This window comes from Chanodichthys erythropterus, chromosome 4 (assembly GCF_024489055.1).
Source record: "Chanodichthys erythropterus isolate Z2021 chromosome 4, ASM2448905v1, whole genome shotgun sequence".
Taxonomy (NCBI): Eukaryota; Metazoa; Chordata; class Actinopteri; order Cypriniformes; family Xenocyprididae; genus Chanodichthys; species Chanodichthys erythropterus.
In genome coordinates this window covers 22,509,041-22,535,204 of record NC_090224.1, presented here as the reverse complement: position 1 = coordinate 22,535,204, position 26,164 = coordinate 22,509,041, and the positions used below count along the sequence as shown (strand labels likewise).

The 26,164-nt window shown below is 34.9% G+C and overlaps 1 protein-coding gene across 7 annotated transcripts in view; it reads left to right on the top strand.

The window, feature by feature from the left end:
- The window catches only part of LOC137019268 (uncharacterized), a 98,762-nt gene that overhangs the window by 38,324 nt on the left and 34,274 nt on the right, over positions 1-26,164 (top strand). For 2 of the 7 annotated variants that reach the window (XM_067384547.1, XM_067384543.1), the window contains exon 1: positions 4,774-4,948. The exons of 3 other annotated variants lie outside the window; for them this stretch is intronic. The gene's annotated coding sequence lies outside the window, so the exon portion shown is untranslated. Of the gene's footprint in view, positions 1-4,773; positions 4,949-7,646; positions 8,368-23,000; positions 23,223-26,164 lie in introns of those variants that run through there. 2 more of the 7 variants (XM_067384541.1, XM_067384542.1) reach the window with 2 other exon arrangements.

The following is a 26,164-nucleotide window of genomic DNA, read 5'->3' as shown; positions in this document are numbered from 1 at the left end:
AACACAGTTCAACGTCTCTAAAAATAGCAATGAGGGTAATGCTCGGGATTAACTAGTTCTTGGTAAGGAAGTGTACTTCTCTAGTACACCCAGGAAACAGTCCTGAAAAACTTCTGGTCGTGGTGTGAATGAGGATCTCTGAATGGCTAGTTGGCGGGACGAGCGGTAAACCTTTTGAGACAGGTGTCGTTTGAGGGTACGTCCATGAACGATTAACACGGTCCACTGTGAGCGTTGGCTACCAAGAAGACAACGTGCAGACCTAATTTTCAGTGATGTGCTTTTCTAGTAGGATTTCTGGGAAAGAGGAAAGGCGAAATTCCTGGTGGTTAATTGCAAAGTAGAGGATGCAATATCCTGTTCCGTACAGTAACCAAACGTTTAGAGCTAGTTAAACAAAGGTTAGTTTTAGTACACTATTAAAGATAATAGTTTCATTTAAGTATCTTAGATGTTGTGTATTTGAAGCATAATGTTTCATACTGATATCTCTGACAGAGTTTTAGAACACTAGCAGATTTATTTTGAAGCTATTTTCATATACTAGTAAATTTCATAAACGACTACAAAGACATGCATTGAGATAAACGTGAAATTGTGAAGTAGAAGAGTGTAGAAAAATAGTATGTTCTTGTACAATAATACATTTTTGGAAAAGATGCATTTTTTTGGAAGTATTTTTCTGTGTGCTAAATGAACCATCAGATATTTTTGACTTGAATTTCTGTTCTTGGAACATCTCAGTCTTGTACTGACACCAAACCACAGTTCATTTGTTTATAAAATGGGTCATATCATAAAATATTAACCAATTTATTATTTTTCCTGATGTCCAATTAAAAATTTTAAAGGATTATTTAACTTCAGAATTCAAATTTCCTTCTAATTTACTCACCCCCATGTAATCCAAGGTGTTTAAATGAAGGTTTTTGAAGAAAACATATAGTGGACTTTTAGTAGTGTCAGTTTCAGTGCAGCTTCAAAGAGCTCTACATGATCCCAGACGAGGAATAAGAGTCTTATCTAGAGAAACCATCGGACATTTTCTAAAAAAAAAAAAAACATTATATACTTTTTGGCCACAAATGCTCGTCTTGCACTGGAAAGGTCATGCTTCTGATCTTTTGAATAACTTTTGAATAAGATATTAGATATATTTGATGCATAAGATATATTTGTATTTGAATAAACTCCTAATTTATGTTTATTAATAGTAAGGTAGTTGTTAAGTTTAGGTATTGGGTAAAGGATGTAGAATATGATCATGCAGAATATAAGGCATTAATATCTGCTTTTTAAGTACTAATAAACAACCAATATGCATGCGAATAAGCAACTAGTCAATAGTGAGAACTGGACCCTAAACTAAATGTTTCATATTGTGTCTGGCTTGTTACACAATATCTCACTTTATTGTTTGTTAAATCACTTTAACTATAATAACAGCATGCCTCCGTCTTCCTCATTATTGCTTATGACTAGTAGGCGATGATGATGTATAATGTTTGTTGTGCCACAAAGTTTATTTTCAGTAAGTGCTCTTTTTGGACTGGAGAGGATCATGTAGCATTTGATTGCCTGATGTTTTCAGAAAACATTATTGTCTGTGGTTTTAAATGAGAATCAGGAGGTCAGATATAAGCATTATGCCATGCAGCATTTGTCTTTATCGCTTTAGAGGTGGCTGAAGGTGAATGTGTGATTCACACAGCTGTGAGATGAAAGTGAGCGATAGTGTTTCCCTGTGGGCATCGAGCCCAACCATGCCATTGGAGTTCCCTCTTGAAATGCCGCCAAAACGTCAGCCTTAATGAACAACGTGCTCTCCCACCATCCTCCTACACGCGCTCTCATGCACGTTAAGCAATTCATGATCGTGCGTCATGTGAATTTGAAGGGACATGCTGTTTTTTTTTGTTGTTTTTGTTGTATTTTTTTAGTGATGTGGTTGTGGGATGTTTGATATATTTGCGTAAATGTGAGGGAGTGTTTTGCTTGTGACCTTCTGTCAGTCTTATCTCACTCTGATCCAACCAAGTCAATTGTTATTGTTGTTCGGTTCGTTTAATGCTAAATACGTGTGTTGACACAGTTTCAGCACAAATTACGAAATGTTTTGAAGTACATCAAGTTTCTATCTCTGTTCCAAAACTTAGCAGCTTGCTTGTTGATCTGTACATTCCTCTCTGGATTACATTTCAAGATATTTTAATCACAAATGAAATGCTTTATTGGCCTTTGGACGGTTAAACGGAATGACTTCAAAATCTTTAAAATACCTTTATATGTAGCTAAATATAACCTTTTGGATTCAATAAAAGAGATCTAGTTGTACTACCTTACATACTTTGGATGTCATATCTTAGTTTTTTATTAATATTAAGGCCTTTGGACAAAAAAATGATCAGTCACTTCATTGACATTTTTTGATACCGATAACCGATAATTCTTTATATTTGAAAGCCGATAACTAGGGCTGGGATGATAAATCGATGCATCACTCGATTCTGACATTTTCCGAATGCATCACGATTCTCTCTCGAAGCGATTCTGAGCTGTTTTTAACAGCAGATGGCGCTCTAGGCTAGTTTTTAACTGCACACTCAAATGCTCACGAAGAAGAGCGCTCGTGCATTCGGCTGAATCTGAGAATGTACTTGCACCTCAGAATGCTTTTGTGATGTGAGATTAATGTAAACAGCCCACTGCAAACACTCTTGTAATTCGCTTTAAACTTTTCAAACTTTATGAATGATTATTTTATAGAAGGTTCAAGTGGTGTGTGTAAGGAACTGGAAGCAAGCAGAGTGCGGCTGTTTCTGAAGCGCGCAGCATCATCTGCTGTTGAAAACTAAACTCAGAATCGATTGCAGAGAGAATCGCGATACATACAGAAAATATCAGAATCGATCCAGAATCATTTTGCGATCCTTGATGCTTTGATTTATTGTCCCAACCCTACCGATAACCAATATATTGGCCGATAAATCTAAATTAAAATTTTGACTCGTGACCTCCAGGAGCTTGACTGTTTTCAGAAAGAAGCGGTACAGTCTTTTATAAATTAACACATATCGGCTAATACCGATATGGTGTAGGAGTTGACCGTTTATCGGCCTGCCCGATTATCGGTGCCGATATTAAGCATTTTTATGGTTATTGGTATCGGCCATTTTCAAAATTTTAATTTTATTTCATTTAATTTATAATCAGACATATATATCGGTTCAAAATATCGGTTATCGGTCTACATGATCTGTAATAATCGGTATCGGCATCGGCCCTGAAAAACACATATCGGTCGACCCGATATATTGTGTATCCCTACTATTCACTGCCTGTATGTGGCCGAGCGAGACATTTTTTAAAAATTCTCCTTTCGTGTTCCAAAAAAAGAAAGAAGGGCATACGGCATTAGAACAACACCAGGATGAGTAAATGACTTCGTTTTCATTTTAGGGTGAACAGTCCCTTTAAGTCTTTAGTTTACAGTTTACATTTAGTTAAGCGTAGTTCAACAGCATCTACCATTACGTTTTGCTCTTTTTCTGTTATGCTCCATGTGTTTTGTATGAGTCCTGTGTGAATGGCCCCTAAAATTATAAAAGTTTTAGTAGAATGCACTAGGATACACCCAAGTGAATTGTTATTGTTGTTCAGTTTGTTTAATACTAAATGCATCTGTTGAACGCAGATTGCATAATCATTTAGTCATCAATAAGCACGTAACAGTCATGCATTACAGTACATGGGGTTAATCGAGAAGCAACAGTCATGGTTTTCTGGCATGACCGTAACACGGGTCATGTCATTACGACAACAGCTTTAAAAAAAAAAAAAAAATGCCACGTTGTACCTCGGGTGGCCCGAGTTAAACAGAAGGGAAACAATTCTGTTTATCTATGTAAAGCAAAGTCCAGAACTGCTTTAGTGTGGATGGTGAAAGTTTCAGGAGTCAATCTAGGACAGCCAGGGGCGTCGGGGTTCACTGTCAACATGCACACATACTCTTAAACTCATTCAAGAGTCGCAGATAACATCGTGCCTTCTCTCTAAATCATTAAACTGCTGAGTTTTGAACCTCTGGGAATGTGTAATATTATCTAGCCATATATCTCCAAGTGAAAACATGGCCATTATCAAATGCTCACCCCAAGGCACCTTTCTTACATGGCGAAATAGCCCTTTGACGGAAAGACGATCGTCTTTTATCATATCTTATTATCTTGTCATGAACAGGTGCAGAAAATTGTGTGTTACGGCACCTCGGGCTGAAAATGATAGACATTCAACAAACTATTACTGGCATCTAACGTGGCAATGTTTGAGGGTCATTCTCAAGAGAACGTTTTTTTTTTTTTTTTGCTCAGAGGTTTAATCAGCATTTTTTAATGTTTGTTTTTCAAGTAAAAATAAGCAATGCATTTGTGTAATAAGTACTTTTTTATTTTTATAAAGGTTATTTTTGTTACACACAAAAATCTATCAAATAATATTTGTTAATTATATTAGTTCTATGCCACACAAAGCAAACAAATGGCACCTTTTGCAGAGAATGACTGTTGAGTATCACTTTAAGCTTGTTTAGATAATCCAATAACTCTGTCCCGTATCCATGCTAACATAAAGGGGGATAGAAAGTGTCAAGATTGGTCAGACAAATTGAAATAATTGTTATCATTCTCTGATTTTGTCCAGTCATTTACACATGTGATACATTGAGAAAGTTTACTGCTGTGCTGTTATTCTAAATGAGTTTATGTGCTGTGTAAGTTTGGATCATAGAGCTGCACGATTAATCGTTAAAAGATGGCAGTCTCGATTCAGACGCCTTCGCAATCTTATTCCTAAATGACAGAGATTCACCCGTCTATAAAACCTTTGAGAAAATCACAGTGGAACAGTCAGATCTGTGTTCTGAGCCACAGAGAGACGCTGTCATGTATAGGTATGAAACAGCTTCACAAACAGTATGGTTATTTCCATTACAAATATTGATTTCTATGCAGTTGCTATGGTGTTTAGGTGTGTGTGTGTGTGTGTGTGTGTGTGTGTGTGTGTGTGTGTGTGTGTGTGTGTGTGTGTGTGTGTGTGTGTGTGTGTGTGTGTGTTTCTCTGCAGTTGCTATGGTGTTTAGGTGTGTGAGTGTGTGTCTGTGTGTGTGTGTGTGTGTGTTTCTCTGCAGTTGCTATGGTGTTTAGGTGTGTGTGTGTGTGTGTGTGTGTGTTTCTCTGCAGTTGCTATGGTGTTTAGGTGTATTTGTGTGAGTGTGTGTGTGTGTGTGTTTCTCTGCAGTTGCTATGGTGTTTAGGTGTGTGTGTGTGTGTGTGTGTGTGTTTCTCTGCAGTTGCTATGGTGTTAAGGTGTGTGTGTGTGTGTGTGTGTGTGTGTGTGTGTGTGTGTGTTTCTCTGCAGTTGCTATGGTGTTTAGGTGTATTTGTGTGAGTGTGTGTGTGTGTGTGTTTCTAAGCAGTTGCTATGGTGTTACGGTGTTTTTGTGTGAGTGTGTGTGTGTGTGTGTGTTTCTCTGCAGTTGCTATGGTGTTTAGGTGTATTTGTGTGAGTGTGTGTGTGTGTGTGTTTCTCTGCAGTTGCTATGGTGTTTAGGTGTGTGTGTGTGTGTGTGTGTGTGTTTCTCTGCAGTTGCTATGGTGTTAAGGTGTGTGTGTGTGTGTGTGTGTGTGTGTGTGTGTGTGTGTGTGTGTGTGTGTGTGTGTTTCTATGCAGTTGCTACGGTGTTAAGGTGTTTTTGTGTGAGTGTGTGTATGTGTTTCTGTGCAGTTGCTATGGTGTTTAGGTGTGTGTGTGTGTGTGTTTCTATGCAGTTGCTATGGTGTTAAGTTGTGTGTGTTTCTCTGTAGTTGCTATGGTGTTTAGGTGTATTTGTGTGAGTGTGTGTGTGTGTGTGTTTCTAAGCAGTTGCTATGGTGTTAAGGTGTTTTTGTGTGAGTGTGTGTGTGTGTTTCTATGCAGTTGCTATGGTTTTAAGGTGTGTGTGTGTGTGTTTCTATGCAGTTGCTACGGTGTTAAGGTGTTTGTGTGTGTGTGTGTGTGTGTGTATGTGTTTCTGTGCAGTTGCTATGGTGTTAAGGTGTTTGTGTGTGTGTGTGTGGGGGTATGTGTTTCTGTGCAGTTGCTATGGTGTTAAGGTATTTTTGTGTGTGTGTGTGTGTGTGTTTCTTTTGAGTTGCTATGGTTTTAAGGTGTGTGTGTGTGTGTTTCTATGCAGTTGCTACGGTGTTAAGGTGTTTGTGTGTGTGTGTGTGTGTGTGTGTGTATGTGTTTCTGTGCAGTTGCTATGGTGTTTAGGTGTGTGTGTGTGTGTGTGTGTGTGTGTGTGTGTGTTTCTATGCAGTTGCTATGATGTTAAGGTGTGTGTGTGTGTTTCTCTGTAGTTGCTATGGTGTTTAGGTGTATTTGTGTGAGTGTGTGTGTGTGTGTGTTTTTCTAAGCAGTTGCTATGGTGTTAAGGTGTTTTTGTGTGTGTGTGTGTGTGTGTGTGTGTGTTTCTATGCAGTTGCTATGGTGTTAAGGTGATTTGTGTGTGTTTATGCAGTTGCTATGGTTTTAAGGTGTGTGTGTGTGTGTGTGTGTGTGTGTGTTTCTATGCAGTTGCTATGGTGTTAAGGTGATTTGTGTGTGTTTATGCAGTTGCTATGGTTTTAAGGTGTGTGTGTGTGTGTGTGTGTGTGTGTGTGTGTGTGTGTGTGTGTTTCTATGCAATTGCTATGGTGTTTAGGTGTGTGTGTTTCTATGCAGTTGCTATGGTGTTAAGGTGTGTGTGTGTGTGTGTGTGTGTGTTTCTATGTAGTTGCTATGGTGTTAAGGTGTGTGTGTGTGTGTGTGTGTGTGTGTGTTTCTCTGTAGTTGCTATGGTGTTTAGGTGTGTGTGTGTGTGTGTGTGTGTGTGTGTTTCTATGTAGTTGCTATGGTGTTTAGGTGTATTTGTGTGAGTGTGTGTGTGTGTTTCTATGTAGTTGCTATGGTGTTAAGGTGTGTGTGTGTGAGTGTGTGTGTGTGTTTCTATGTAGTTGCTATGGTGTATAGGTGTGTGTGTGTGTGTGTGTGTGTGTGTGTGTGTGTTTCTCTGTAGTTGCTATGGTGTTTAGGTGTGTGTGTGTGTGTGTGTTTCTATGTAGTTGCTATGGTGTTTAGGTGTATTTGTGTGAGTGTGTGTGTGTGTGTTTCTATGTAGTTGCTATGGTGTTAAGGTGTGTGTGTGTGTGTGTGTGTGTGTGTGTGTGTGTGTGTGTGTGTGTGTGTGTTTCTCTGTAGTTGCTATGGTGTTTAGGTGTGTGTGTGTGTGTGTGTTTCTATGTAGTTGCTATGGTGTTTAGGTGTATTTGTGTGAGTGTGTGTGTGTGTTTCTATGTAGTTGCTATGGTGTTTAGGTGTATTTGTGTGAGTGTGTGTGTGTGTTTCTATGTAGTTGCTATGGTGTTTAGGTGTATTTGTGTGAGTGTGTGTGTGTGTTTCTATGTAGTTGCTATGGTGTTAAGGTGTGTGTGTGTGAGTGTGTGTGTGTGTGTGTTTCTATGTAGTTGCTATGGTGTTTAGGTGTGTGTGTGTGTGTGTGTGTGTGTGTGTGTGTGTGTGTGTGTGTGTGTGTGTGTGTGTGTGTGTGTGTTTCTATGCGGTTGTTTACTGCCTGTATTGAGTCCTGCGCTCTCGAGTCTCTGTGATATCTGTGGATATGGTTTGGGTTCCTTCTTCAGTGTAAGTCAGTGAGTGTTTGCTCAAATCGCAGTGACATTAACTGCTGTATGCGCAATAATAGTGATGCTTGATTAGCAAAAAACGCAAAAAATGAAATGGCAAAATATGTACCTTGAATGCTCGATAAGTCACTTTAAATAAAAGCATCTGCTAAATGAAAAACATATCTTTTGTTTGCATAAACACTACATTTACATTTGCCAAGTAAGTAGTCTTTACTTCTCAAAGGAGAAAGTCGTGACTGCCGTGGCACTTCCTGTGACGACTGACGACTTCAGTGAGATTCTGAACCCCTGCGGCGCCAGAGTGCAATCTAGGACAGAGCGTTGCAAACATGTTACAGTCCCATCAGGGCTTTTTCCTTTTGTGCAGTTGCTTTTTCTTTATTATGCTGTTTACTCAGGCAGCGTCCTGGCAAAGGATCCTCCTGCGCTCAGATCTGCTACGCAAAACCCCCAACCTTTCTCTTCAGACGCACTCGCAACAGGGTTTCTGCTCCACCAGTGGCTGTGAAGCTGTCCTCAGTCAAGGATGATTACGTAATATCAAAGAGCTGACGCTAGGAACCAAGCAGCGTTTTTATTTTGACACAGAACGACCTGAACTCACCCCGCGCTGCAGAACGAGGCAGTGCATATCGGGTTATGTAAGGTCAGACAGTCATCTATTAAGAGGTTTCAGGGGTGTAACTTGTTTTAAAGTTCCTGGGCTGGAGTCTGCCAAAATCCACCACAGTATTTATAGGACGATTTACAACATTTGAAAGGCTCTGGGGCTGATGTACGCTGAAACTGCACAAATGAAAAAATGAAAAACGCAGCAAAAGCTCATCTGTAAAATCTTGTTTTGCTGTCTCCGTCTAAGGGCTCCTTCCTAACGAGAAAACCCAGTTGTTGGTTGTCAACAATGTTTTCCGGCTGTCAGTCATGCATCATTTCTACTCTTCGATGAGTAGCTCTTTCTCCAGCTATAAGTTACGAATTATAAAATGCTTGAATTACAAGGATCTGAGAAGTCTGATGATGAATTCCCAGAAGATCTGGGCTTTGCTTTTAGATCATTCATGTTAAATTAAGATAAGCTAATTGCATCCTAAAGAGATTGATACTAAAGGGATAGTTCACCCAAAAATGATTTCCCATGATTTACTCACCCTCAAGCCATCCTAGGTGTATATGACTTTCTTCTTTCAACACAATCCGAGTTATATTAAAAAATATCCTGGCTCTTCCAAGCTTTATTATGGGGGTGAGATTTTGAAGCCAAAAAAGGCTCATCCATCCATCATAACAGTAATCCATACGACTCCAGGGGGTTAATAAAGAAACAGAAACTCAAAGGTCTTCGCTGCAACCCATTAAAATAAAAATGCGGTTTAGCTTGAACTAGAATTTAGCTATGTCTCAATGTAGTAATAATACTAATATTATTATTAAAACTTTATTTTTTAAGGAATAATCACAGTTTTTCTTCCATGTTTTAATTTTAACAGCACTTTGTTTGACAAAAAATGTTCATATGATCAAAAGATAAATTAAATGAATTAAATTAATGTTTTATGGCTTCATTTGGTTGCCAGATAAATTAAAATACACAAGATAGAATTTCTTGAACAGAAAAAAAAAAAAAAAAAAAATTAATAGAAATTAATTTAAGTTATTTAGATGTGCTTTTAGATAATTAAAAATAAATTAAACCATTAAAATGGAATCCATACAACTTAAAACAGAAAACACAGAATTTGGTAAAAAATAAATGAATAAATAAATTAAAAAACGGAATTTGAGGTAAAAAAAAAATAAATAAAATGTATTTCACAGGGCTGTAAAAATATATTTTTTGTTAAACTTTTATTAAATTGTTGTTAAATTGTATAAGTTTCATGATTTCAATTAATTAGAAATGTGTTTTGATTAAATTACTATTTACTAAAATTTTACAAAAAAATTAATTTAACCATTAAAATTGAGTCCAAAAAATAATGAAAAACAGAATTTGGAAAAAATAAAATAAAACGGAATTTTGTGAAAAATAAAAGTGATTTCATAGGCCCTAAATTAAGCCATAATAAGCATAGTAATTTTACAGTTGTAATGTAAAAAAAAATATATAAAATATATTTGTTAATATTATATATAAAATATAATATTATTAAATTTTTCCTAAATAGTATTGTTGTTTTGTTTTATTCAGTAATTAAACCTGGATTGTTTTTAATCACATTTTAAATCGCGCAAACAATTTATTTATTTTTTTACCAGAAAATTGCAAATTCAAATCATGAGGTTTCAAAACCATATCTCATATTCTAATAACTTTTCTTGATCAAAGATAACTCGACCTCACCACATGTGTTCAGTGTGAAAGAATATGAGAACTCCCCCGAAATGAGCCTTGTTCTTAATAATATTGTGCTTTTCATCTCACGCTCAAGTAGGCCAAAGGTGACCCCATTGTAAATGTAAATGTAAAATACTGTGCAGTAAATTGCACTGTAAAAGTCTTGTTGTGGAAAATATCTCTACAGATCTTGGAAAAGCCCCAAATGAATAGAAATATGTGCAAGCTGCTTAGTTCCATGCCATTTTGGCTTCCATGCATAATTTTGGCATATATGCCCTCGCAGACTCTCCAGGACACGCTTTGTTGTGAAAAATATTTATTGTTTTGTACTATGTGTCTTCTATTGAAATTTATGGGGCCTTGATTTCCCAATGCTTTCACAAGACCAGACCCAGTATGGCTGGATCCCACCCAAGATCACGGCGGGACCTTTAATTGCTTCTTTCTTTTTGACTGATTTCCCAGAGCTTCCCAGCATTTTACGACTTTGCTCCCTCTTTCTAGGGATGGAGCACATGTTTTGCCAGCGCTGTGCTGCATATGCTCTCTGCTCCTCTGTGCTGATAGTATTTCATTGCTTTGTGGATGCATCAGAGGAATGCATCTTGGTAGTTGTTTGCATATTTCATATTCAGAAACAAAAAAAGAGTTGATTTCATCTTTGATAGCTCTTTTGTAAATTGATTTAGCTTTATGAAACGCTCTTTTGCTGGGTGATCTTCAAGATTTGAACAGCAAGACTGATGGATGCTTCTGGGAACCACATGCAGTTTTCATTGAAGATAGGAGTGTAATTAACCCTGAGCAATATGTGTCCAGTATAGGTGCAAGATAATGGATAAATTGAGAATCACCTTTTTCTTTTTGAGTGAACGATTCAATGACTCACTCATACAGATTTCACTTGTTTCATTACTGGATGAATCAGCGTTTTTGAACAAATCTCTTGAATGAATGATTCAATGACTTACTCGAAAAGACTTGTTTCATTACTGGATGAATCAGTGTTTGTAAATGAATCTCTTGAATTAATGATTCAATGACTCACTCATAAAGACTTCACTTGTTTCATTACTGGATGAATCAGTGTTTGTGAATGAATCTCTTGAATTAATTCAATGACTCATTCGTAAAGACTTGTTTCATTACTGGATGAATCAGTGTTTGTGAATGAATCTCTTGAATTAATGATTCAGTGACTCACTCGTAAAGACTTCACTTGTTTCATTACTGGATGAATCAGTGTTTGTGAATGAATCTCTTGAATTAATGATTCAATGAATCACTCGTAAAGACTTTACTTGTTTCATTACTGGATGAATCAGTGTTTTTGAACAAATCTCTTGAATTAATGATTCAGTGACTCACTCATAAAGACTTCACTTGTTTCATTACTGGATGAATCAGTGTTTGTGAATGAATCTCTTGAATTAATGATTCAATGACTCACTCATAAAGACTTCACTTGTTTCATTACTGGATGAATCAGTGTTTGTGAATGAATCTCTTGAATTAATTCAATGACTCATTCGTAAAGACTTGTTTCATTACTGGATGAATCAGTGTTTGTGAATGAATCTCTTGAATTAATGATTCAATGAATCACTCGTAAAGACTTTACTTGTTTCATTACTGGATGAATCTGTTTTTGAATGAATCTCTTGAATTAACACTTCACTTGTTTCATTGATGGATGAATCAGTGTTTGTGAATGAATCTCTTGAATTAATGATTTAATGACTCACTCGTAAAGACTTTACTTGTTTCATTACTGGATGAATCAGTGTTTTTGAACAAATCTCTTGAATTAATGATTCAGTGACTCACTCGTAAAGACTTCACTTGTTTCATTACTGGATGAATCAGTGTTTGTGAATGAATTTCTTGAATTAATGATTCAATGACTCACTCGTAAAGACTTCACTTGTTTCATTACTGGATGAATCAGTGTTTTTGAACAAATCTCTTGAATTAATGATTCAGTGACTCACTCGTAAAGACTTCACTTGTTTCATTACTGGATGAATCAGTGTTTGTGAATGAATCTCTTGAATTAATGATTCAATGAATCACTCTTAAAGACTTTACTTGTTTCATTACTGGATGAATCTGTTTTTGAATGAATCTCTTGAATTAACACTTCACTTGTTTCATTAATGGATGAATCAGTGTTTGTGAATGAATCTCTTGAATTAATGATTCAATGACTCACTCGTAAAGACTTTACTTGTTTCATTACTGGATGAATCAGTGTTTTTGAACAAATCTCTTGAATGAATGATTCAGTGACTCACTCGTAAAGACTTCACTTGTTTCATTACTGGATGAATCAGTGTTTGTGAATGAATTTCTTGAATTAATGATTCAATGACTCACTCGTAAAGACTTCACTTGTTTCATTACTGGATGAATCAGTGTTTTTGAACAAATCTCTTGAATTAAGGATTCAGTGACTCACTCGTAAAGACTTCACTTGTTTCATTACTGGATGAATCAGTGTTTGTGAATGAATCTCTTGAATGAATGATTCAATGACAACTACATTTATTAACAGTCACTTGTCGCCACCTATTGGTGTAACGATGTAATGATAAATCTTTATTTACGGCATCAAGTTTCTTTCAGAAGGTGATTTACTCTATTTTGATCTCTACTGTAGACATCAGTGTTTATATCTGAACTATAAACTTTTATCCCAGGACTTCTGTGATCATCTGAATGATTGTAAGATGGAAATAATGATACTGTGTGGTTGAAAAGACTGTGAAGCTGTTTTATATCTATTTATCACAACGGCTCTCTCTGGATCAGAATGTTCACTGTGATCGGACTTGTCAAAGCTTTAATAGACATAGAGCTGAATCACTGCCATTTAGGAATAAGATTGCATGTGCATTTGAATCGCGATCAAGATCTTTTAACAAATAATCATGCAGTTCTAGTGTCCAGCAATTCATTTCTAAATTGTTGGTCTATGCACACATTTGCCACATGCAGATTCGTTTTCATCAAAACTAAGCACTGTGTTTAACAGATGCTTAAATATAAAACTAGTTTTGGTTTTTGACGGACAGTGCAGTTAATCGATGCAGGTTTTCAATCACTTGACCAATCAGATTAATGAATGCGTTAGCAACATGTTAGGAATAAATGCACTTACACATTTGGATGCACTTAGTCTAGCTGTTTTCACTCAAGAATTGTGAACGCTCCCATACATGCAAACGCAGACATGAAAAGATTGGTCAGTCAATGGCATGCTGATGCATTTAAGAACAGAATAACCGAGCATGAGAGTGTTTCACATACTCGTGTGGAGTTGCACGCGTGGCTGTGCAAAGCAATGCCAGAGCAGAAAATGAGCGGTTCACCCAAACATTATACACATTTTATTAGAGAGGCGTAATCAGCCGACAGAAAGCATTTCAACACTTTAGGATTAATATCTAGACTGACGTACATCAGAGGTCTTAAATATTACCATGTGTGCCGTCTCGCTGCTTTGTTTGTGTTGCCCTACAAACAGTTGTTCTGCTGGTGTGCATTCTTGATTTATTGACGCTGGTGTCATTAATTTGTGGACCTCACCAGACGGATGAAACCTTGTTAAAAGCCCTATCAACTTTTTTCCCCCCTTTTTACTTCGAAAACCGTTTTCCAGAGACAGCTCGGCTGTGAAGTGAGGACACGTTGTTGATAAATCGCAGCTCCGGGTGGCGTGTTTTAAATTTGCGCATGTCAAAGCATCTACATTACCCATTTTCACAACGTGTTTTTATGATGTTCTCCCTGTGTTTTGAAGACTGATTGCCCCAGGGAAGCGTTTTTTTTAAGTTCTGTGGTATTAGGGAGCTCAACTTTTCTATTGCTGTGCGACTCTTAAGCCTCTTAAATGTACAAAGATTTAACACTAGATTCTGTAGATGTTGGCAATGAAACGTTTGAGTACAAGAACTCGTCTTCACCAATGTCTGTGAAACCACAGACGGTGCCTGGCTATGAAAGAAAACTTAAATCTAAAAGGTCAAAGTACACCGATACCGACCGGTTCTTATTCCTGCAGTAAATATGAGCTGAAATAATGATAGTAATAAATAACATGCAGGCCCAAAATTACTGCAGCTCAGTGTAAAATAGTCATTGCATTCTTGCACTCTTTTTAAAGCAGGGTGGGATCATTTAAGACAAGAAAAACTTTTATGATCGACACTTCTTTTTTTGGGGGGTGGGGGGGGGGGGGTGGGGGGGTTGCAAATCTGTTGTTCGTCTGTGTCTCAACATATTTGTTCATTGCTCCAAGCTCTACTCAGAACACTCTAGAAAAGCCTAGAGAATAGAATTACTGAGAAAACTTCAACGCAACTTCATTCGTAAAAACATAGTAACACTACACCATCTTGTTTTGTCAATTTTAAGATGGTTTTATAGGACACTTAATATGTGATATCGACACTTAATATTGATTCTATAGGCACATAAACCTTACAAAGCAAAGACATATATATTTTATGGGGTTGTATATTTGGGATGCACAATATATTGGCCACAATATCGGTATCGACCGATTTTTAACGTTATTGTTATCTGCCTAAAAAGAAAATTTGGCTGATATATAGCTGATAAATAATGGATTATTTCCTTAAACTGAGACAGTTCAGATGTGCACTGTTCACCATGATGGTTTTAAATTGCTTGAAATATGATTGAAATCACTTTAAAAAGGAAAATACAGTTAAGTGCAACATGTTCAGCACAAGTCTGTCATATCGGCTACATAATATTTGAATGAGAACATTATAATTGTGTATTGGGACATGGCTTTTATGGGTAAAACTTTTTGTTTTTGTAATCAGGCTCTCAAAAATTATATAAAAATTTGGATTTAGAATTATTGGCCAGTATATCGGTTATCGGCTTTCAAATATAAAGAATTATCGGTTATCGGTATCGGGCGAAATTTTCATAGTGGTGCATCCCTATTGTATATATAGATGAAAGTGTTAATTAAGTTAATTAATTAAGTTAATTAAAGCCATCTGATTTCATCAAAAATATCTTAATTTGTGTTCCGAAGATGAATGAAGGTGTGGAACGACATGAGGGTGAGTAATTAATGACAGAATTTTCATTTGTGGGTGAACTAACCCTTTAACTATGTGAAGGCACTGAGCTGAATAATGTCTGTGGTATAATCCAATATTTTTCTCTGGGTAAAATAATTAAATACTTGTTAAAACAAAATTAAATCTGTACAAATTACAGCAGGACCGCTATCGCGAACGACGCTTGGGACAACTCAACTTTGCAACACTGTCACGGTCCCGATCGGTCCAGTACTACATCTTCACTAAAGTTTATCTTTTGCATGTGGTTGTAAGTCTTGCAAATTAAAATTTTCAATTCTACTCACTATGTGAGAATTTCGCACACATCCGTAGCGTGCACAGAAAGCAGCGTCTCAGACAGTGCTCAAATACTGAATTGAGTTCTCTTTCACTTCTTCTGATTCTCACAAAAAATGGCCATCTTCGCAAGTATCCTTGTACATATAGTCAATTATGTCTTAAATTAAATGTAAACAGCTGGGAAATAAAATGCTTGTGTGCCAGTATATTGGATCCGTGCAGCTCTTAAAGTGACAGCAGCCTAATATTCCTTCTGCGCTGCTGTCTGCGTTTTAATGTTAATTAAACAAAATCACTCACTACTCTTGACTTAATAACTTTTTTAACTTTAATAAGAATTAATATATTCAATTTATACAGTGAAGAATATGCATTTACATGCATTTATATACAATATGCATTTATGCGTCTTTGTTCTGTTATATTCATGTTGGCCTTTTGAATGTTAAATGGATCCAATTCATGTTCAATAGAAATTATTTAAAGATGCAGCAATAAACTAGCTAGTATAACTTAATGCATTTGTTTTTGTACTTTGCTCATTTAAAACATGATCAAAACACTAATCTATTTTAATTAGGGGTCGACCGATTATCGGCAACGCTATTGATTTGATTTGTTGGGAGTCACAAGTCCGGCCAATCAGCGCAGAAGGCTAAAGGCACTGAAAGTTTTAGACTCTCACAGAGCCCTTTTATTCTTCATTTTGACATTCATTTTCTTTTTCACACCCGACATATATATCGGTTCCAAATATCGGTTATCGGTCTACTTGATCTGTAATAATCGGTATCAGCATCAGCCCTGAAAAACACATATTGGTTGTCCCCTAATTTTAATGACAAAACTTCAAATAACAGAGCAAGTGACAAAATATCGGTATCGGTTAAAATCGATATCATATCAGCCCAAATAAATCGGTGCATAGTTGTATATAGACCACACACTTGACACACAAACCAAAGTAATGATGCTGAAAATTCAGCTTTGATCACTGGAATAAATGACACTTTCACATAGAAAACAGCTCAATTTTTATTTATGTTTTACAATTTTTACTGTATTTTTGATCAAATAAAAACAGCCCTGGTGAGCAGAATAGACTTCTTTTTCAAATTTTTGTAGATTTTCCTGTAGCACAAATGTTAGTGCGTGGCGTAAGATCATGGGTTTGATCTCTAGGAAATGCTCGTATAGATGCACTTCAGGCAGATGCATAAATGTTAAAGATGTTTGCCTCACAGTACAACTGCAGCAGGGTTTTCTTTTCAGGAATTGCATGAACTGCTCTCCATCACTTTGGGAATATTTAGGTCTAAAAGCAACGCTGGAATTTTTCAAAAGTCAAAGTCCCTCATGTATAATAAAACTCCAGTCCATTACAGGATATCATTGGCTGACTTTGTTATCAACACCATCAAGTGGATGTAATTAGGGTTATAAAACCCTCCAGGTTTCAGGCTAAAGCATGGGATCTGGAGCTACAGGTTTTTATGATGTGGTGCTGTTTGAGGACATCTGGAACACATCCAGCCCGCTGTATTAATGCTCCGGCGGAGATGTTTGCACTGCTGTATATATATATATATATATATATCGGCTTACATATGTTGCGTAAATAGAGCTCTGTAACCGGTATAAGATCTAATAAATCACAAGGATTGATCATGAATTCAGTCTTTCTTTAGTTCTGGTAAGTCACTAACATACATGCTAGGACGAAACCTCATGCGGCATGAACTTTGCCCTGAGAGTGTATTATTTCCACATGTGTGGAAAGTTATTTGTTAAAGGACAGGATTGTTTAACGTGACAAAATACTTCACGCGGCGCTGGACGTTTGTTGCTCTCAAACACGTCTGCGTTGTGTTTGTGTGGGTTTTATTCTTCATTGCTTGTTTTTTTAAGCTTATTTCTTCATTTCAGTATATTCAAATGGGTAGTGTTACTAACAGTGTTATTTAAGTCTTGTATTAATATTTTTAATTTTTATTTTTATATTACATTATTATATTATTTATATCAGTAATTTTATGTAATTTTCTCATTAGTTTTTTTATAAAAATTATTTCTATTTTTATGTGTTTTATTAAAATTATAATTATTAATTATTTTTATATTTACATTTTTCATGTTAATTTTAGTTTAATTTCTATTAATTTTGTTTTGTTCTTTTGTCATTATTAGTTTTTTTAATATTTCTATTAAGGTTTATTTCTGTTTATTTTTATTTTTTATTTTATTATTTATTATTTTTGTATTTTTTCTTTTGGTTTTTATTGATCAATAATTATTTTAGTGCTTCAACTTAAACTTATTTCAGAAATTTCAAATTTTTGTTTTTTCAAATAATAGTTTTTTATATTTTAATATTTTTATAGTTTTTTTATATTTTGAGTTAGCTTTTATTTTTATATTTAGCTTCATGTTAATTTTAGTTTAATGTTTAGTTTTTATTTTTAGTTTAGTTTATTGTTGTCATATATATATATATATATATATATATATATATTAGTTTTTATCTATTAATAATTTTAGTTCTTCAACTTTATTGGCATGGCAATTTTTTAGTAATTTTATGTGCTTTTATCATTTTATTCATTTTTTTAAAAAAAACATCACTATTTAAGTTTAATTTATTTCCATTTTAGTTATTATATTTTTTTTTTATTTAATTAGTTTAATAATTTTAGTGCTTCAGCTTTAATGCCAAGGCAACAGTTTTTAACTAATATTCATATTTTATTTTATTTCAGCTTTATTTCAAATAAAAGATTTTTTAAAAAATAGTTTTCACTTTAGTTAACAATAAAAGCCCTGGTTACTAAATGGTCATTTGTTAAAGATGCTGTTGAGAGTTTCCAAGCGCATCAGTATTCATTAATAAATATGCTTTTATATTTTCCAGTGAGTTATTCTGTTGCTTTATAATAGAGATCTTGCTGTTTTAGGAAACTATATTGATCCGTTACAGTGTTGTTTTGCTCAGTCAAGCACAGAGCTGCTCAATCATGACGTCACTTTGTTTGGAAAATGGGTTGGGATGGCCTAATGCACCGTTCGTTTGGGAATTTCCTTTGGGTTTTTACCATAGCGGTTTGTGTTTTATGAGTAAAATAAGGTCTGTGGTCAACATTACTGGAAGACACTTTCATGTCTACAGTATAAATTACACACAGTCAGACCTCAAGCGTGGATTTTACAGCCGCTGTGTTTTAAAACTTCAGTTGCTGTATAAAACCTACACCAAATTTGTCAAGCATATAACTACTGTACTTCACATCTATTCAATGACTTTGTGTGATCTAAAAGTAAGATTAATCACAAACCTTCATTCAACATATAATCCCCAACAGACATTCTACTGACTATAAGTAACTTTGTCAACTTATTCTACTAACCCGAACCCTAAACTATCACACTACTGAGAGTTATCTGACATGTAGTTGCAGACAGGGCTGGATTTATGCATAGGCGTTCTAGGCACGTTTTCATTAATATCGGTCACCCTTTACATCCGTCTGTGAGTTTTACAAATATTTAACCATTGAAAAGTATTAAAAAGAGCTTGTGACTAAAGCTTGTAACTCCACTTGCTCCTCAAATTGTCAGTCAAACCTCATAACTCCACCCACCTCTTTCATGAATGAAGTGCTGCACGCAGTTTGGAACGTCTCTGCTTGTTTGCAATGCAATGATAAATAAAGAACTGTTTAAGTAATTATAGCATTTTCTTTACTCAAGAAACACTGTATAGGCTAATGATTATGTATTTGAGGAGCAGAGAAGAGTGTCTTAAAGGATTAGTCCATTTTTAAATTAAATTTTCCTGATAATTTACTCACCCCCATGTCATCCACATTGAATTTGTTCATTAAAAAAAGAGACATTTCGATAAAATTGCATGGTCTAAAGCGCACAGCGCAAGTGCACTTAGGGTGTGTCCGAATCCACTTTTAAGTGCAAGTGATCGCGCCGGCGCCCCCATGTTAGTTTACATGCACTAAGTGCACTACTATTCAGCTTTCACACTCCGCCCTAATTGTAATAGATTATAACGGGTGTTTTCGCTCATTGTGATTGACACAATGCTTTTATGTTTTTGTTTATGTTTTTATATTGACGGCCATAATCAAATGTGGGATTAAATCTGAAAATGCATTGATTGACCATGGCAGCGAACGGGACAAAAAATACTTATTAAAAGTGATTAGATGCACCATTTTCACTATAAAACAGGTGAAAAAATCCCACAGAACTCCAACCACATCTAGAAAGCAGTTGCATGATTCAACTCAAGTTTTTTGTATAGTGCTTTTTACAATACATATTGATCTTTACAACAACAACAACAACAACAAAAAGCCCCTTAATACCACTATTAATACTCATTTAATCTAAAATATGTGCAAAAGAAAGAAACTGTCACTCTGCTTTTTCTTTTCTAAGAAAGAAAACATTTCAACACAACCGAAGGCGTGATGCATCATTAATCTTCAGTCCTGTGAAAACCTGCCTGCAATAAAAGTTAATAGTTGTGAGGAAAAAAAGAAAATAATTGCCTGCTGTTACTCTACATGATGGAGTTATTTAACTGAACAAGCAACATAATGTAAGACAAATTGTACGACAGTCAGACCTTGACAGCAAGGCTCTCTGTAGAAGTATTTTTACAGTAATATCTCCCATGCAGCCTGTTATTTACTGCGACCGTGTTAAACAACAGGGAGGCATTCGAGGAACTGGAAAACGTGCATTAATGTTTCATTCAGTGGTCGTGTTGTGCTGAAACACACAGCTAACAGAGAACGTTCCGGTAAGGTTCTCTCAAAGTTCTTCCAGTAACGTCAATAGAACGTTCTTTCAGTGTTTCAGCTGAACGTGTTTCGGAATGTTCAGAGAAGTAATGATTGAAGAATGATACAAATGGAACATTCCCTTAAGATTTGCATAACCAAGAAAAAACGCTTTTAAGACATTTAAAACAAAAGCTGGACATTCAGAGAGAACTTTTGTGTCAGCTGCTCTCTCTACTAAAACGCCAGCGTTTAATCACTGGCGAAACGGGCTGTTGACAAAACAAAGCAAAGCATGTGTATAGAGGTGGAAACGGGGTCTGCTCAGGTCAGGCTCGCTCGTCCATTGGCCACGTTCACCCTGAAAACTGTACAGTACAAACATTCGGTCAGTCGATGTTGACGTTAGAGGGGAGACCGCCTTTCACACGCTTAGATCAAACCGAATCCTAATTCAGCGTTTGATCACGTCGAGAGCGTTCTCAATAGAAGAAGAAAGAAGATCAGACAGGCTCTGAGCATCTAAAGCTCTCCAAATGTAAAACTGGAGCACAGCGAGTGACGTTTTTAACCAGCTAAAAGAGCAGAACATTCCAGGAGGTCAATGAAACAAAGAGCGCACAGATTTGCTTTGTGTTTACCTCTTTTGACCTGGTTTTTTGGTCAGAGCTCACGTGCTTTTCATCATGCAGAAATGTACTTGAGCTGTTTTCATACTTGCGATTGGCTTCGCTTGTTTTCACAGGTTCGGTTGCGCTCTCTTCTCATTGTCTTGAGTCATAACTTCACAAACTATAAAACTCCTTCCAGTCGCTAACACACGTCTCTAATGGGAGCGTATTCAGAGCAGAAGGGAAGCTTTGTGAAAATGTTTGAAGATGTACTTCATGTTATGGCTCTGTGCGTTTATCAAGACGCAGTTTGGAAACGACTATCTTCACATACATGCACTGAGAAGCACTTATCAATAAAAGAAGATAAAAGTTTTGTGAAAAAATGGTTTAACATTTGAAAATGAAAAAGACAGCCATGAATATTAGTATTGCAATTTTACAGTTGTAATGTAAAAGACAATTATGTTATGTTATGTTTTTTTTTTTTTTTTTTTTTTTACGGTGAAATATTAAAATAATAATATTTCGAAAATTATAAAAAAAAATAGAAAATTAATGCCATTTTCAGTTTATGGCCGAAAGAGAAAATGGACAAAATAATAGTTTCCTATAATAGGACTATACATTATTTGGATAATTGTTAAAAAAATAAATCTCTTAAATCTGATTCTGTTGCATAAAACTGAATGAAGAATAATATACTGATATTTAACATTAATATATTTTCTGTCCAATTTTAGTATTACTTTTTCATTTTATTTGCTTAAATTTTTTTTTTAATTCAGTATGATTAAAATGATGGAATTTCATTTTAAAAGTCTAATATTAATACAATTATACAAAAAAAAAAAAACTAAGTTAAAACAAGAAATAAATAATTTTTAAAAAGCATTTTCGGTTTTGGTTTTCAGCAAAGTGCATCCAGAATTTTTAGGTTTTGGCTTCACTAGTAATATTTCTTATTTTGTTTTTATTTGTTATTTAATAATAATATTATTATTATTTTATAGCCATATTGATAAAAAAAAAAAAAAGGCCAAATTATGCTGCCCTACAAACAAGCAAAGCAAACTTGGAGTTTTTTTATCGCATTTTTGTTCTTATTTAGTCATTTTTATTTATTAATAAGTAGTAGTAGTAAAAATAATAATGCTTTTTACAGTTATTTGCTTGTATTTTTTAATTTCATAAAATTTTAATTTCATTAAAAAGTATCATATTAATGCAATTATACAAAAAAAGCTCTTTTAAAGCAAAATAAATCATTTTTAAAAAGCAGCTTTGGTTTTCGGCAAAGTCCATCCAGAATTTTGATCCCTAGTAATATTTCTTATTTTGTTTTTATTTCTTATTTTAATTTAGTAATATTATTATTTTTATTTTATAGCCATATTGATATATAATCTCAATTTTTCGGCGCAAACTTTAATTTTTTTTAAATCACATTTTTGTTCTTATTTAGTTTTGTTCTCTTTTTTTTTTCATTTAGGAGTAGTAGTAATAATACTTTTACAGTGAAATATTAGAAATAGTATTATTTCTTTTGCTTTTATTTAGTAATTTTTTTTTTTTACTTAGTAGTAATAATCCATACAATATAATTCCCAACTATATATTTGGATGCAAAATATATAGTTCCCCAATCACCATATTTTCTTTCCGAACATAGTATTCAGCTTTGGGCATATCCCTAGTAATAATAATTATTATTATTATGAATATGATTATTATTATCACTTTTTTCTTATTTAGTCATATTACTAGTAATAGTAGCAGTAATAATAATAATTATTATTATATTTATTGTCATATTGATATATAATCACAACATTTTGGTCAAATTGTGCAGCCCTACAAACAAGCACAGCAAACTTGGATTTTTAAAAAATCACATTATAAACTGCAATCGCAATTTTTATAAGTAAAATCACAATAAAAATTTGCAGCCCACTAAATTAAATTCAGAAGTGCTTCATGCGATCTGTGATCAAATAATAGTGTAATAACCCCAAATAATAACCCTTATTTTGGCTGGTTATGGTCCGGTTAGCTCCTGCTGGTAGATGTTGTAACTACAACATGATGAAGAGGAAAAATTGTATTCTAACAAAATCATTAATGTAAGCAGCAAACATGTTTCTGTGGAATCTTGTTTCTGCCACAGAAAAGATAATTGTGACTTTATATCTCACAATTCTGACTTCCCCCCCTTGCAATTCTGAGATATGAGCTTCCATATGTTTCATTATGTTATATAAATCATAATACTTATTTTAAAGGCATTTATTGATTTATATTTTTCTTTCAGCTTTTTCCGGAGTAAAGATGGCAGAGTTTCACGTTTCAAGGTGAATGCTGCTTTCAGGTGTCATTAATCTCATTAGTGCACACCTGTACACGCTCACTACATCTGCATCACTGCTGGATCTGACGTCCATCGAGAGTGGACCATGTGATCCATGCAGCGCATCAGTGTAATTAGCAATGCTTAATGACAAGACTCATTTGGGACACCAAATTTAACTTCCAAAACTTCAAAGTTGTCCTCGTTTGGCTTTTCAGACTCCAGCGTGTCATATTTACACTTAACAGAGTAAAAATGGGGTTTGGAATTATTAGACAGGCGTCAGATGGCGGTTTATTTATTTATCTGGGAAGCGCAGCACATCCGACTGGCCTTGATTTTCGTCACTTGCACAGAAATGTTATAAAGTTTGTGCGCACAAAAAGTTCCCCTAATGGTATTTTGAGTAATATTTGACATTTAAAGCAAGCATGTCCAGATGGTCATGAAATATGGATTATATCAGTGTCTCCGAAGGGATTTTCATGTTAGCGTTAGCGTAACGCGCATCTGTGAATGCTTGTCTTTGCTTACAGCGTGAGATCGTTCACTAATCAAGCTAACGAACTAGCCTGCGGGTTATAAATGCCGTTTTAAATGAACGTTTGAGAGGAGCGTGTTGATCGCACAACCTTTATGTCTGTTTATTGCTCACTTTGTCTGTTTACCTTCATTATGTTCATGTATGTTTTGATATATTAGATCAAATAATGCCTGACATATGATATCATGGAACAGTTTATTGACAAAATATTGTTAATGTTGAGTCTTATATTTGATGCATCAGTCTTAGTCTGATATAGTGAGAAAATGGTGGAAAAAACAGTTCAGTTTTATTCAGAGGCCCAAACTGAGCAAAAATATCTGCAGATGCTGATAATTATATGGACAAAAAATTCAATTCTGATGCTTGTAATGTAACGCGTGTATAAATATCAATATCTGCCAATAATAAGTCTTAGTAAGATGTATTTAAATGCTTAGTTTTATGATCAAAGCTCTGTAAGTTTAATATATATACCAATAACCGATAATTGTATATATTTGAAAGCCGATAACCGATATATTGGCCGATAAATCTAAATCCTAATTTTTATATAATTTTTGACAGCCTGATTACAAAAACAAAAGCCTCACCATTAAAAGCCATGTCCCAAACACACAATTAGACGCTTTTATTTTATATCTTATAATTTTATGTAGCCTTTGTGACAGATTTGCACTGTACATGTTGCACTTAACTGTATTTTCTGTATGAGACTTGAGGAGGATAAAAAATAATACTAAAATAATGCAAATAAAATAAGTGCAAAATGTTATTTATTTAGAAAAATGTATGTGTAGTACTGTTCAGAAGTTTGAAGATTTATTGAAAGAGTCTCTTCTGCTCACCAAAGCTGCGCTTATTTGATAAAAAAATACAGTAAAACAGTGAAATATTTTCACAATGTAAATCAGCTGTTTTCTATGTGAATATATAGTAAAGTGTAATTTATTCCTGTGATCAAAGCTGAATTTTCAGCATCATTACTCCAGTCTTCAGTGTCACTTGATCCTTCAGAAATCATTCTAATATGATGATTTGATGCTCAAGAAACATTTATGATTATTATCAATGTTGAAAACAGTCATATTTTTATGGAAACCGTCATTCATTTTATTTCTCAGGATTCTTTGAAGAACAGAAAGTTTTAAAGAACTGCATTTATTTGAGAATAACACGTCTTTGAGTCATTCCACGAAACCGGTACGATTTGAGTCCCTCTGACCTTTTTAGTGTATTTTATCTATTGGGTCACAAAATATAGTTTTAAAAGCTTTCTGTATTAATTGAAACGTCTCCTTTAATAATGTTTAAAAACATGACATACATTTTATCTTCATATTAGAAATTATTTAGTTTTTTTCAGTTGATTTTGTCACGTCCCTCGAGGCCTTCTATGAAAGTGTTCTTGGGATATGAATAATAAAATGAGGAAAAAGTCCTTCATTTTGCCATTCCCATAAATATCCATCTGTGCTTTTTTGCTGGTAATGTTTTTTCATTAAAATCACATGATTTAGTTCCGTACCTCAGTAACCCCTCGACCCCGTGACACAAACCATAATCAACTGACACTTATGTGACATCATTAATAGGAAGTGACATCATTGTGAGCAGACACAGGCGAGTTAGCACCTTCTTTAATAATTATAACTAAAAGAAAACTGATTTAGTTCAAATTCTGAAGTCTTTGATCAGAAATGATGATTTTCTGTCACAAAAAATGTCCATTTCAGGCTTTAGTAGCAAAAGTGTGAGATTTTATGTCACTTTTATATTTGCAATGACTGAATTAGTGTGAGGGTCATCTGATTAATAGGAAAATGTTGATTTTATCACAAATGCATTTTATAATAATATTCAGAGAGCTCCCATAGTGTCCATAACTTAAAATAATGACCAATAATAATAGGGATTTGATGCATGAGATGGGAAAATATGTTGTTAAATGTGTCATTAATGTTGTGGGGTGTTCAGAAAAGGAATACATTTTGGTAAAAAATCTAAAAATGTGTAAGTCCAAATCGTACCGGTTTTCTCCTTACTGTCACTTTTGATTAATTCAATGCATCCTTGATGAATAAAAGTATTCATTTCTTTCTTACTGACCCCAAAGTTTTGAACGGTACACAGATCAATTTAGCATCTAGCAGGTGAACGACTGCACACAGAAAAGCATGTGCATTTTCCAAAGGTCACCGGGTCAAATCAGGAATGACCCTGTTTGTATTTTGAAAATCTCCTGACGCTCAGCAAACGTCTGCTCGATCTGCTGGAATTCATCCTCGGCCAAAGAGAGCTTCTGTGAGTTTCTCCTGAAACGAATGTAAATGCGAGTCCTCTGCTAACTTTGAAGAGCGGCGCTATTATTAGCATGGAAGGCAAATGAGGACAGCCAGCGC